The sequence below is a fragment of the Hemiscyllium ocellatum genome, chromosome 46 (genome assembly GCF_020745735.1).
Source record: "Hemiscyllium ocellatum isolate sHemOce1 chromosome 46, sHemOce1.pat.X.cur, whole genome shotgun sequence".
In the NCBI taxonomy this organism is placed as follows: Eukaryota; Metazoa; Chordata; class Chondrichthyes; order Orectolobiformes; family Hemiscylliidae; genus Hemiscyllium; species Hemiscyllium ocellatum.
The window spans coordinates 3313706-3328883 of NC_083446.1; the positions used below are offsets into that span (position 1 = coordinate 3313706).

The 15178-nt window shown below is 41.3% G+C and overlaps 2 protein-coding genes across 5 annotated transcripts in view; one reads left to right on the plus strand and one right to left on the minus strand.

The window, feature by feature from the left end:
- LOC132836096 (leucine-rich repeat transmembrane protein FLRT1-like) overlaps positions 1-11873 on the minus strand; it is a 141149-nt gene extending 129276 nt beyond the window's left edge. The window contains exon 1 of the mRNA XM_060855356.1: positions 11850-11873. The gene's annotated coding sequence lies outside the window, so the exon portion shown is untranslated. The remainder of the gene's footprint in view (positions 1-11849) is intronic.
- Positions 1-15178, plus strand: part of LOC132836097 (macro domain-containing protein CT2219-like) — a 944897-nt gene that overhangs the window by 216509 nt on the left and 713210 nt on the right. The window lies entirely within an intron of this gene.

Below are 15178 nucleotides of genomic sequence, written 5' to 3' on the forward strand. Positions count from 1 at the left end.
TGAAAGGTGGTTTTAGATGAAAGGCTGAACATTTTTAAAAATGATGTTAGGCCTCACTGGGTAATGTGCTGGAAATCAAGCCCTGCTATTCCCAGAGTTGTCACAAACATGAAAGATTTTATAAACATACACAAAATTCCTTACTTGTCCTATTGAACAATAAAGCATGAACCAGGTTTCTGTACTTAACAAGATTGACTATAAAATTGTTTCTAGCTACAGGTAAATAATTTATATATCGTTGATATATAATGTCATTAGTTAAAATGCTAACCCTTTTATAGACTCTACCTACACATACATATAGACAGACAGGAAAAGAAATATAGATGTGGTTGGCAGCACGAAAGACTGAGAACTTCACAGTGTACACTGAGATGATCCTTTTGGCTTGTTAGCTCTTGCTGCTCCTTGATTCTTCTCCAGACACATTCTCCTGCTTGTAGAATGTACTGGTAATTGGTTGATATTTACAAAGTCTGGTTTAGTGGTTAAAAGCCACAGTTTACAGCAACTGCTGAGGAAAAAATAAACTGACTTTCTTCAGACTGGAGGTGATTAAGAGGGAGTTGCTGCCTTTGTGAAGATCCAGTAGCTTCTCTCAAACATTCATACCTCTAAGCCTGGAGGGCTTACCTTACCTTTATCTACTTGGAGGCCAATCACATAATTGTTGGTGAACAGAAGGCTGTTATTATTGATAACTGGTCAGTAGAACTTAGACTAATCAGCCATTTGTTGCTGGACAAAGCTCATTTGTACACATTTCTTTGCTGCAGCTTGTTTGCAATACAATTTCCCCCAACCCCACCACCCCAGCTTGAACCTGAGCAAAGAGCAGTGTAATCAGCATTGACAAGAGTGCCAGGTTATTTTCATTTTTAAAAGTGCAGTAATCCTTCAATAACCCTTGGTTTTTAGAATAATAGAATCCAGACAGTGTGAAAGGAGGTCATTCAGAGTAGGACTTGGGGGGGGTACAGTGAGAGAGGGACTCACTGAGATCTTTGTTGAGTGTGTTGCTGGAAAAGCACAGCAGGTCAGGCAGCATCATTGAGTTTGTACTGACCCTCAGAAGAGCATGCCACCCAAACCCAGCCTTCTACCCAACCTGCAAATCCCTGGTCATTACGGAGAAAGTAGCATTGCCAATCCACCTAATCTGCACATAATTGCACTTTGGGAAGAAACTGGAACACCCAGTAGAAACTCACGCAGTGAGCTGAGGGAGGAATCGAGCCTGGGTTACTTGTGCTGTGAGGCAGCAGTGCTAACCACTGAGCCACTGTGCCACTCCTAAACTGTTTTAAAACCATTTTCTTTCCCATTTCAGTCCACAGTCAAAATTACAGAAAAATTAACAAGACAGGGAAAGCACAGTGGCTCAGTGGTTAGCACTGCTGCCTCACAGCCCTAGGGATCTGGGTACAATTCCAGCTTCAGGTGACTATCTGTGTGAAGTTTGCACATTCTCACCATGTCTGCGTGAGTATCCTCTGGGTGCTCCGGTTTCCTCCCGCAGTCCTAAGATATACAGGTTAGGTCAATTGGCCATGCTAAATAGTCCACAGTGATCAGGGATGTGTAGATTAGCTGCATCAGTCAGGGGAAATGTAGAATAATAGGGTTGGGGAATGGGACTGGGTGGGATACTTTTCAGAGGGTTGGTGTGGACCTGTTGGGCCAAATGGCCTATTCCCACACAGTAGGGATCCTAGGTGAGGTAATGAACAGTTAGGAAATGAAGTCCTGGCAGTGAGTGAATTGCTAGAGGAGCATCCTTTGGGGGCCAGGAGGTGGAGTGCCAAGCGCAGGAGGGGCTGGGAGCTGAGGGCTGGGAATCAGGGGCTTCCTTGTCAAGCTGGGAGGGGAAGCCGGCAGTCTCCCAAGAGGGGGGAGCTTGAGGAGAAGTAAGGCATTGCAAGAAAGGTGGGGGAGACGGGGAGTCTGCAAAGAGTTAGAGAAACGGGGGACTGCAAGATGTTCGCAGGATTTCTGTCCAGATTCTAGCTGAGGTTCCTAATTTGTTATGAAGTCAGCAGGAATACCTCAAGTTGTTAAGTTCCTGGTTGAGGAGGAATGAGCTGCCTTCCATTCTTTATTCACCTGCCCCTTTGTTTGGTTGCAGCTAGATTGATTTAAAAGCAGATTCCTTCACTTGTGGATACCTTTTTCCAAGACTCAAATGAGCTTAAATTTTTAAAACGGCTAATTCAGCCAAGCTTTCTTGATATACCAAAGAGTCTGTTTATTAATTGCTAATCTTAAGATTCATAATACAACAGACTTACATACAGAATGGAAATAAGAAATAAGCTACACAGGATGATTTGGGAATAATTGTTGACTGTGACCTTCATAGCACAGGACAATATAGATGATTATCTTAGCCTGCTGGAACATGAGAATGTTCAGTTCCAATAGCACACTTCAGTAGAGTTGAAATTGGCTTTTTAATACCTGCCCTTATGTATTTTTCAAAGCGAGAAACACAAAATATTTCTGTGTTTCTGTGCAGGGACATACTGTGCACAAGGTAGCTTGCTGTCGCAGAGGGATGTAATCAAACACTTGTTACCTTTGTCATCACAAGAGATCACAGTTCAGTTTGTTTTGACATAAATCTCCCCCCTTTAGGCTTGTTGTTTGAAGTTTCCTTAGCATCTTTAGGTCTGACATTCATGGGTCATTCTCTCCTGACAGCTACTTAATTAACCTCCGCAGCCACTTTTGGCTGCATCGGTCCTCATTTAAAAAAACACATTTTGAAATTACAAATTAAAAATGAGCATAGTTTTTGAGGATATGATCATGATACAGAAGAGAGGGGGAGCTGCATGGTAGAGGGAAGAGTAGGAGGCTGCAAGGATTTGTGAGAGAGAGCAGCCACAACCAGTGGGGGAGAAAGAATGAGCCTGCAAGGGTGATGAGAATGAGTGTGAGAGAGAGAGAGAGAGAGAAAATGGCAGAAGGTGAGAAGGAGGCTTCAAAGAAGAGAGAACAGTTTAAAACCTGTGAACAAATAAACATTGAGCTAACTATTACTTAGTAAAACCTGATATCACTGAGGCAATGAAATACTTGTAAATAAATGTGGAATCTCCATCTTAAGGCTGCAAATGTTCAGAAGCTACTCAATGGGAAAAACATAGTGGACATTATTGTTATCAATGCTGTTTGTCATAGGTTAATTTAAATCTTTGATTGATATCTGAGATTTGGCAAAAAGGGTTAAAAAATTCCAGCTCTGTGAATATGTGATTAGCTATGACCGCACCAATCTGATCGGTGTATTTAAGGTGGTGGTTATTTTAGAAAAGCTTCTTGTTCCTAACTTACACTTATTGTCTGTGCCAGTTTAAATATTATGATAGCCAGAAACTTAATCTTTCCTTGTATGTTTTGGCTTCATGTTTAATGGATGTTTTATAATTATTGAGGCTATTTATGAGTTCTGCTAATTCTGCATCTGTGTGCGTCCAAATACCTGACACCAACACAAATCAAGAAAATAATGTTACCATGAACATGATTTTTCTCTCTCTGATGCAAAAGGTCAAAAATATGAAGAGAATGAAAAAATCAGAATTTTGATGTTAAAAAAAACTTTGGTGGTTTTCCCTTCAACCCTTTAAAAATGATTTGATAATCTCATAATTCAGCATGTTACTTCCATTGCATTTGCATTTTATTAAAGCCGCAGCTCACCTTATTTGTAAACCATTTCCAGTGCTCCTGTTTTTTTCCCTGAGGAACGAAATGGTGCAAATTCCCAGCTTGTAAATCAAAGTGGGTACCTCGCAGCTGTAGCTTGCGGAATGCTTATCTCAACTATCATGTAAATGCTCATAACATTGTTCTTGCATGCTCCATGACCATCATTCTACTCAACCCTTCAATCAGTCTCACCACACCATCATGCCTGTTCTTAGACCAATATGGAACCACTTCAACTCTTTGACACTCAACTTTGGGTCTCAGGGACAACTAGAATTTGCAAGCTTCTGCCAGGCTGCACTGTGTGCAGGAACACACACTTACTTCATGCACCTATACAGGATCCGTCTCAGGGTTCTTAGCTTGTTTCTTTCATGCTCACTCACTTTGTACTTACTTGGTGGCCGTGACTCTGTTAAACTTCACATTGCTTTCTTAGCACACACTCACAGCTTCAATCCTGACTTACAGCTGACAGCCTCTGTATGGCTTAAATTACTTTCTGAGCATACAGGGTATTTAGTGCTCAGTTACATGTAGCAGGTTCTCTAGCTTGCATTGCATCTGAGCACAGATGGAAGTATCATTAGTAGTGGAAGGATAAGATGGGTGAGAGCTGTTGAGTGGACATGATACATGGAAGACTGAAAGTTGAAACTTTGAGCCATACTCTCCGGGAATGACATTAGAAAACATTTCTGCACATGAATGGTTGAAGGATTTTGGAACGACTTTTGCAAATGGCTAGATTAATTCATTTTATGTGGAATTGATAGCAATTAGAGCACATGGGGCAAAGATGGGTGTAAGGAGTTAGATTGCTTATCAACCACGATCTATTGAATATCAGAACAGTGTCAAGGCGCTATGGTCCTAGTCTTTAAGAACATATTCCCCCAAATAAGTGATAGTTCACAAATGAATCCAGGCTCATATTTTCAATATGACTAAGCAGTTTAATTAAAATAGCTTGAGGAATATATGGGTATATGATTAAGCAATTATTAAGTTGAGTCTGCATTGTCAGGACTCCGGTCGATATTAGTCAACTGGCAGTATGCTACACTCTGGTTTTTGATTGTCAGAATTAAACTGGCAGCATGCTGCTACTGTATCCTGCTGCTGTTTTAGAGGGAAACAAATTGTAAGTGCAAGTGGACAATTGGAAAGGACTTAAAAACAAAAGTTTCCAAGCCCTGATTGCTTCATTCATTCCTGAAGCTAATCTGAAGAATATTATCTTTAAGGAACAGTAATGATTGTTAAAAATTGGGATGATGAATGTCACAATATAGTTGTCAGTTTTCTTTTATCTTTACACAAAGAATGTTCCCTTTTGAGCTTTTGCTTTTTACTGTAGGGGATAGGGAAATTAAAGTTTTCCCTATCTCACTGGATACCTTCCTTAGAACACCTCACTTACAGAAGTCATAAGGATGGGTAGAGTGACAAACAGGACTGTCAAACTATTTCTGCAATCATGGTTCAGAATTTGTGATTAAGCAGTCTTATTATATATCACTCTCAACATTTTGCATTTATAGCCACAGAGAAAGTGAGGCCTGCAGATGTTGGAGAGTCAGAGTTGAAAAGTGTGGCGCTGGAAAAGCACAGCAGGTCAGGCAGCATCCGAGGAGCAGGAGAGTTAATATTTTGGGCATAAGCCCTTCATCAGGTTTGACCCCTCCTGCACACCGCCCTCTTGAACCCTATCTGTCCATCTTGCTTCCCACATATCTGCTCTACCATTCCTCTGACCTATCACTATCATCCCCATCTGCATCTACCTATCACCTTGCCAGCTACCTTGCCCCCCCCACCTCCACCCCGACCCTCCTACTTACCCCTCAGCCCCCTTCCCCCTGTCCCCCACATTCCTGATGAAGGGGTAATGCCCAAAATGTTGACTCTCTTGCTCCTTGGATGCTGCCTGACCTACTGTGCCTTTTCAGTGCCTTACTTTTTGACTTCAATTTTGCATTCATAAAGCACTTTTATGAAGAGTGTCCCAAGATGCATAGCAAATAGCCAAAATATTGAGCCAGAAGTGGCGATATTAGGAATGTTAACTAAACTCTTGGTTAGAGGTGTGTTAAAAGGGTGTGCAAGGACATGAGGTATGGAAGTGCAAGGGTGGGCAAAATCCTGTTGAAGAAGCGTCCATGAGTTGGCTGCAGTGCATCTCATTGGTGGCACACCAGTCCACAGGATGTGACTATGGCAAGGAAAGCTAACATTTATAGCCCATTCCTTGCGAAGATGATAATCAGCTACTTTCTTGAACCTCCGTCATTCATGAGATAGAATTGCATTCTGTGTGCTATGAGCTGGTGAGTTCCCTTTGATGGTGCCTTCCAAACCTACATTCTCTACCACTGCGACAAGGGCAGAAGATGCATGGAAACACAATCCCCCTGTAAAACCTTCTCCGAGCCACACACCATCCTGATTTAGAAATATATTACTGTTCCTTTGCTGCCAACAGGTCAAAATTCTGAAACTCCCTCCCAAACTGTGGATGTATATTCAGTTATTCAGGAAGCAGCTCACGACCACCTTCTCCAGGGCAATTAGGGATGGGCAATTAATGCTGGTCAAGCCAGTGATGTCCACCTCTCTTGAATGAATAACAAATTGAATAGACTTTTCTGCATGGTTTGGTACAATTGTGTGCCTCATTTGGTCATTTCAGAGGACAATTAAGAATCAAATTCATTGCTTGGCCAGACTAAATAAGGGTGGCAGATTTTGACCCCTAAAGGACATTAGTGAATCAGATTTTTTTAAAATGACAACTCAGTGTTTCAAGTTATCGTTACTGATGCTAACTTTTCATTCTAGATTTATTTATTTAACTACTGAATTTGAGTGCCACAGTTGCTGTTGTGGGATTTTGTGAGACCTGCTCTTTCAGCCAGATATCTGGACTGCTAGTTCAGTAAAAAAAAAATACATTATCATAATTATGATGGAATCATTTACAATTCCAGCTAGCAAGAGAACCAGGAAGGAAAGTTAGGTGGTCAGCAATTCACTCGGAATAAGGTCAAGGATTTAGGAGTTGCTTTGATGAGGTGAGACTGGCAACGACATGGGGGGAGATGAAGGAGAAACTGAAACAGAAGTGGGTTCAATGTTTGGTATTTGACTTCATTATTTTTATTTAAATATACCATCTGATCAAATAATCATTGGTGCATTTGTTTAATAAAACAAAAATTGCAGATGCTGGAGATCTGAAATGAAAAACACATTGCTGGAGAAACTCAGCAGGTTTGGCAGTATCTGTGAAAAGAGAAAACAGAATTAACATTTTGACTCCAGTGATCCTTCTTCAGAACTCCCTCAGCTCCATGTATTTAAATGGGTTTGAAATTGACTCACTCTTTGATTACAATTCTTGGCCTAAGAACATGATTTTTTCCTTTCCTGGAGGTGGTGACAGGGGGAAATAATTGTAGTGGTTAGTGCTGGAGAAAAACTTACATCTTCTCAGAACTTCAGTAATGAAGCTTTGCACAAGAAGTCCATAGGCAGCCTTCTTGACTTACCAGCAACTAAAGTCTTGAAGTGATCAATTATTGAGGAGAAAATGAGGACTGCAGATGCTGGAGATCAGAGCTGAAAATGTGTTGCTGGAAAAGCGCAGCAGGTCAGGCAGCATCCAAGGAACAGGAGATTCGACGTTTCGGGCATAAGCCTGATTCCTGAAGAAGGGCTTATGCCCGAAACGTCGAATCTCCTGTTCCTTGGATGCTGCCTGACCTGCTGCGCTTTTCCAGTGATCAATTATTGGCCAGTTAAGGACTTTAACACACCAACTTGCTGATCACTTGCTTTTCTGCAGGTGAGAAAAGTAGCTAGTTTTCTGAATGAAAAACCATGATAACCTGCCCTACTGGATTGGAAAGGAGCTTCATTTGCCCCAGAATGGGAGCAGTTGGAGACATGGTGGGCAAGGAAATTGCTAATGAAAATCACCACCCTGCCCTTGCTTCCGATTCATTCCCACCCCCCTCCCAAAACCACCTTTCCTCTTGCTGGGACCAACATCCTGTGAGACAAAGGAAAGAAAGAAATACTTCCTTACCGCTGGTTCCCCAGAGGAATAGCCTTTCACTGGCAGGCTTTAGGATCCAACTGCTGGACTGGTTGGCTGGAAGCTTCAGACAACCCAGATGACCAGTGCTGTGAACTGTGATAGATTGCCTTTACTTGCCTCTCAGCTATTAATGGGCTGTTTGGTGGTTGATGAGATGAGTTATCCTAGTGGTGGGGACAATGTGTCAGTCGACACCTAATATGCTCATACCCCACACTTAGAATAAAAATGGGATAATCCTCTGGGTTTTTCAAACCTTTGACAACTCTGGGCTGAGATACATTGTTGGGTTGGTGGAGATGCGATGTAGTTCTCAGGGAAAGAGATTGGGCTGAATGTTACATTTGTTTTGGCTAAGCCCAAATTGTGTTGAGTGTTTTGTAGAGTTTTGTGCTGTTAGGCCTAGTAAGTACTCTCATGGTGTTGTACCGAAGTTGTTCCATTAAGTTCCTAACCCATCACTATGGAGTCCCCACATTTGATTCCAGCCACATCCCATCGCCACTCACCTGATATCCTGGAATTCACTAGCATTCCTTGCCTCTGCAATATCCTTGAAAGTCTTTTCTGTATCCTGACAAGTACTGTCAGTTCAGAGCTGTCCCATACAGTTCCTGACAATTGCCTTGGACATGGCAAACTGGGAAATAAGTGCCTCGCTTTGCAAGTAGGGTCCTGGAAATCCTTTCGGATGGAGAGATGCAAAGGGTGGGATTTCCGGTTCTTCCAGGACCAGCAGTGGAGGCCACAACACTAAACCGCGCCAACTTGCTCTAAGGTCACCACCTAGTTTGAAGCAGTCTCAGCTGTCAGGAGGAATCATAGCCCTCTAGGAAGTAGGTCATGCCCTTCTCCACTCCACCAGCATAAGTGCCAGCGTTTGTGTCCTGTATTTCATATTTCCTCTATCTCTACTACCTCACCCACCTCTTGTCAACTCCAATGCCGTACTATTCTCAATATTGCCTTCATCATCTTCCTGCACTGGCTGTCACCCATCCCAGCCCCTGACACCAATAACACCATTCCCACTGTGCTATATACTCATTTTCTTGGGACACCTTCCCACCTGAAACAAAAATAGCAGCTGTGCCACCCATTTTCATCTCCTTAATACCTGTCTCTCATAGCAGGAAGAGTTCAGCCCACTGTAGAGTGGGAAGTTTCAAGAAGGGTGCTTGGCTTCCTAACTTTTCACTTCTCACCACCTCTGTGGCGAGGATCTCAATTGCCCTGAATAGGCCCTGGATTGGTATTGGATGCAGCTCTGGACTTACTGTGCCAGGATCCCCTGAGCAAAGGATGTTCCCCTTGGCTTGACTAGGCGTGCTGACATACCACTGTGACAAACATCCTGGTTTTGTGTCTGTGCTAAACAGTAAGGCAAGGCAGAACTAATATGAGCCCTGTATCTCTGACTGAGGGGGCAGAATCTAGGCAATACAAAGCAGGAATGCTATGAGCATCCAATTATATTCAGAGTAAGTGAGCACTTTGACAGTGAGTAAAAGAACTTGGAGGTGCAGCCTGGTCCAGTCAATGAGCTGGATGTGTGTTTCGAAGTGAAATGTCTCTTTGCTGCAGCTTTTGTTGAAAATGCTGGTGTAACCTGAACTGCAGAAATGAAGACAGAAGCATCCTGTAAGTGGATTGGAGATGTGCCATGAGAGTTCTTAGAAGCTGGCCCATACAGGTCGTTCTGTTATAATGCACATATTATCAATGTGAATTCGCTGTAACATGACTAATGAACTGGGATGCTGTTTCTGCAGCGTGAACTTTTAAAACGTTTTTTTTGGCTGTAACATGATTACAGCACCAACACTTTAAGTTCTGTTTCTAAAGCACGATTTTTCTATAACACGGGGTGCGAAACCATTGCGTTATAGAAGAACTAACTATCAGATATCAATGTCCATGGGCACGAGGTGCATGTGGCTGGTGGCAGTGGAATGTGTCCTGTAATGTCAGTGCTCAGTGACCAACATGGAGGTTGTTCAGAGAAAGTGGCAAGCTGAATCCACCAGATACATGCTCATTTTCCTATTGGAATTTTCCTAACATCTCGCTTGTTTGGCAAGTTTGGTAAAATAGAGAATGGAATATTAATGAGATAAGTTGGGCCATCAAAAAGGTGTTTAACAAGCAATTATCCTCCTTTGCTACTGCTTGGTGAGAAACCCACCATGCTGCCTGTGAAAAGCATAAAAGCAAGGTGCTTCAGTGTCAACATTGGCTTCGCCTGACTCTTATCCAGTTCTGCCACACATCTTGCTGTGACTGAAATTGCTTAGACCCTTATAAGATACTGCTCATGGATTTTATATCAAACCTGCTCCATACTCAGCCAGCTAGGACTGAAAAATATTTTTTAACACCTGCTCACCTTAACCAGAATAAAGATCAAAGGAAATTGTAAAAAAATGTTCTGTGTGAATAATTCAGTCGGTATTAATCATTAAAATGAAAAAAAAATGTTTGACAGAGTGGCAGTGTATTCTTTACAACATCTGTTTGAAACGTTTTGTGTTGACTCAGTTTGACTTTTGCTGGTTCAGAAGCAGTCACTGAATTCCCTCAGTTGTATTGATTTCAAAATGATCCATTTGTTCTTCAGTTCAAAATGTCCAGATGGGGGAGAAGTACTACATGCATGGGGACAGAAATGTATTCATGTCACAGTGTTTCAGATAGTAGGAGGACAGATGCCTGTGGTGATGTATCGGGTGAAATGCAAAGTTGAAGGTCAGATTTGGTGCCTATAGGTGCAGAAGTAAAAGGATAATTTTATGTCTTTATTTTTAAGTTGTGTTCTTTTAAAGAAAAACAAGCAACAGAACATTGCAAAGATTGACAATCCCCTTCAGGTGAAACTGTAGTCCCCTCACTGAATTTACTCTTGAACACTTAAAAGGTTTTGAAAGCAGAGGAATTTCTGCAGCTACTCTCTTTAGGTTTTGCCCACTTGGGGGTGGTACATACTGTAAGGTTACCTGATTACCAGCAAGAGGTCAGGTTTTTGCTGTTGCTTGCATGTTCACCTGGCTGTAAATATGATTAATTCGCCCATCAGGAGCCACCAGCTGAGGCCTGTTAAGGATAGTTGGCTCTTGTAGTTTATATATTATTCCATTATTAACTTTTCAGCAAGGTACAAGTGGTGTGATAGCATTTGAGGTTTACGGAAAGATATTAGTTTCTTGCGTCAGTGCTGCAGCTTTGGCAGTCACAGAGGTTTGCCCTAGAGTTTTCAACTGAAGATTAATCACCTGCACATTATAACTCAAGAGAAAAATCATTGGTGTATTTATAAACAATGTCTTCCATTTTTTGCCTTTTATCATTTTTGTTTATTCATTATATAAAAAAGAATGTTAGTGATAGAGGATTAAAAGGCTATTTGACAGAGTGAAACAAAATGATGAGAGATTGGGCGGCACGGTGGTACAGTGGTTAGCACTGCTGCCTCACAGCGCCTGAGAACCGGGTTCAATTCCCGACTCAGGCGACTGGCTGTGTGGAGTTTGCACATTCTCCCCGTGTCAGCGTGGGTTTCCTCCGGGTGCTCCGGTTTCCTCCCACAGTCCAAAGATGTGCGGGTCAGGTGAATTGGCCATGCTAAATTGCCCATAGTGTTAGGTAAGGGGTAAATGTAGGGGTATGGGTGGGTTTCGCTTCAGCGGGTCGGTGTGGACTTGTTGGGCCGAAGGGCCTGTTTCCACACTGTAAATCTAATCTAATTACATTATGTAGCCTCCAGGGAAATGTCCATTCAAATCTGGTAGGGAGCTGCCAGTATTTACTCTGAAAGTAATACATTCCATTTTACACAAAATTACGTGCAAAACTTTCCAATGAAAAATGATTTCTCTATCAACCTGTGTTAATGATGGCATGACTGTTGATTGTGTACATTGGTTTCAGCTCCTCCTTAGGTTGACTGCATTTTACTGAGATGGGTGATACAGGAGCCATTAATGAATGTACTACAGTACCCATTGCAAGGCTGTTGGTTGTAACATTTACTTACACAATAGAATAGGTAGATGTTTGCCACATGGTTTTCATTCAGGGAGTGGAGCATAGTTCGACTTCCAAAGAATTTTTAAAATTCAATGTCAAAACGATTCAACAGTAAAATGAAACACCATGATGCTGAAAATCTGAAATAAGAATAGAAAATGTTGGAAAAATGCAGGTCAAGCATCACCTGTGGGGAAAAACAGTGTCAATGGGCAGAATTTTGTTGAAATAATGGGGGCTTTGCTGGCTGGCTAGAGAAGCATATGCTGGGAAGGCCTGCTGAATCTAATGCCAGTCAGGAATAGGCAAGACATCAGTGGGCCTTCACCTGGAATTAAAATGCCAGCTGCAGAAATCCTGCCCAGAGAGAGCTACCAGCCAAGCAGAAGCTTGCAGTGTCATGGAGGAGAGCATAACTGCTACTGGAAACTCAAGCAGTATCGCAGACAACCGTAGAATGAGGTAAGTGATTGGTGCATGGAGTGGGATCTCTGGAGTTGTGAGCTGTGGGGAGATGGTGGTAGGGGACCTAGGTTCAAGATCAGTGGGGTGGCTCTCATTGGATATACCTCTGCTCTAATGTTCCGTTCCTCAATCAGGCATTTAGTGCTTTGATTGAATTTTGTTCCCAGCTGACAAGCTGCCTGTACAGGCTGACCTGTTATTTACACCACATGGTCACATAGCTTGTAGTTGGGATACTCCGAATGGTGTCAGGCTAGGTCCATAATTGGCTTTCTCAACCTGAACTTAATTCCCCAGAAGAGCGGAAGGCTGTGAAGGTTTGGTATGCTGTTACCCTGCCTAAGTGCTTTCCCACCTCCAAACCTGCCATTTCAAGGAGCACAAGTGGCTAATGTTCAGGTTGATGATCTTCCATTAGAACTGTTACATTTAGTACTTAATTTTTAAAAAAAGTAATCTTATTTCAACCAGTTTTTCTTTCTCTCTTAAGGATGCTAGCCTATGCTGACTTTCCAGTAACTTGCTCAAAATGCTTTGTCCCTAAATATTTGCTACTTTTTAAAAAATTAAAAGTATTATTTTTCATGACTGGCTACAAATCTTCTTTATGGGAAGGACTGAATTCCATCCAAGTTACTCTTCCAGTTCCTGTCCTATGTTATGTGTAACTAAATTAACCAAATCTATGGCCAATATCTCACAGCAATTACCTCACCTGGATTCAGCTGTGATTGCTGTTCATCATTCTGAGGCTAAGACATGAAGATGCTTCTTGCCAATATTAATTGGAAATGGAGTTTGGATGAGATGAGAGGTTAAAGATGGAGGAAATTGGAGCTTGGCCCTGCTAATTAAGAGATTTTAACAATTACCTGATAACTGTCAAGTCATGAAGATTAACTTGGGCAAGTTGTGCTAATTGGTTATGCTAAGGTAGTCTGCTCAGGGGAAACCTGTTAACAATAGGATTTCACATCTATTGAGCTGGGTGAGTGCAGAGTACATATGTTCTCAGTGTTGGCTGGAATTCCTGTTAGCAAGTACAACTGAACAGCCTTACTGTTCATTGTCAACAAATGCTACTGGTTTAAAAAAAAGTACTATTAGTACTGAAGGAAGCAATTCAGGTCTCAGTGGAGTATAAACTGATTCACAGATCGTAACAATAGTTTCCCAGCATAAAATCTGCCAAATCACCTCAAAACTACCTTGGTGGCCAGCAAATGCTAAGCAAGTCTACTTCAGTTAAAGTAGCTTTTGGGCTAGCATGTTTCAGTGCAGTTACTAATTTGATGATGTGTGTTGCCTTTGCAGATAGTAGCATCATTTAATCTCGCCCGTTGATTTGCTAGTAGTGTAGGTGCTGAATAATAAAGTAAGCCTGTGGTGAATGAGTCTGACCTTCATCTTGCAATTGCAATTATGTTCACGCTAATTTGGTTTTAGTAGATTGCAAAGCATGGGGTATACAATTAATTTCAACTGTTTTTGGAGAGATACTTAAAATATATTCTCCTTGTCTCCTTTGAAGATTGTCGCTAAACAATTCTCTGTTGTTAGTCATGAAAAAACAGAAAACTGCCAATGGTCTAAATATAAAATTAGTGCTTTTTTTCCATTCTGCCAAATACTATAGTATATTATAAGCAACCATATGAATGAATGATCAACTAAATCACTCATTGCTGCTAACAGGATTGTGGTATGTGTATAATGGCTGCTATATTTGTGAAGTGCCTTGAAATGTTTCTGAGTTATGAAAAGGCATTACATGAACCATGTCTTTCTCCTTTCATTCCCACTTGCAATATCAAACAGCTAGACCTTGAGACAAATTCAGCATGCACAAAATTAGCCTATCCAGTTGTTTTGATGCTTTTTCCTGCTTCAACACTACCATAGTTATTGTTGCTTGGAAATTAAAGAAATCAGATAAAACGCATTAATACATTTTCCTTTTTAAGCATTGGTAAAACAAGTAGAGACAGAATCTTAGCTAATCTTCTAATGCAGCTACCTGGAAAAGCATGTCATGACAAAAAATTAAAGTTATCTGTAGTTCAGCTATTTATTATCTTAAGCTACAGAGTGAAGCTTCAGCTATTCCAAGTTTTGAACAGTAAGCCAAGTTTCCCCCTTAGGGCTTTGTAAAGTGATTTCTAGTGCCATGTTCAATGAAGCTTTCACACTGAACATGCAGTCAGGTTTTGTCCAAAGTTCTGTCGTGGTGTGCTTTAAATAGACAATAATGGATAGCTGAGAATGATTACATGGCACTAATCTGATTGAAATGATCACCTGAACACCAGATGAGATTATAGCTTTGAAATCGCTCCAGGGCATCTTAAAAATAAACGTGTATCTTCATGAAATAGATGAAATAGTCTAGATTTTGCAATGTAATGATGGTGGAAGTGTCAGTGGTCGTCATCATTAGTCTTTTAGAACTGATAGCAACTTGAGGAGTCTGTATATGTGCAGTTAGCCACAATATTCAGAGGTTGCTGACAGAGATTCTGTGATTCACTATAAACTGAGCTGTAGAAGGTATCCCTCCACCACAAACCACAATCAATTAGAAATCACTGAACTGATGAGAACTTGCCCTTTTCTGCTATTTCTCCCTATCTAAAAACCCTAGAAGAAGTTGCACATTGTTTGAGAAAATGTAATTGGAATTTTAACACTGTACATAAAGAAAATTCTATAGATGAAGAAATAAAAATTAAAATTAAGCTGGAAATACACAGCAGGGCAACAGAATTTGTGGAGGGAGAAACAGCAGTTAACATTACTGGTTGAAGAAGATCAATTTTAGGCTGAATCTTTTCCGCCCTGCTAAGGGCTGCATGGAAGCAGGTGGTAGGGAAT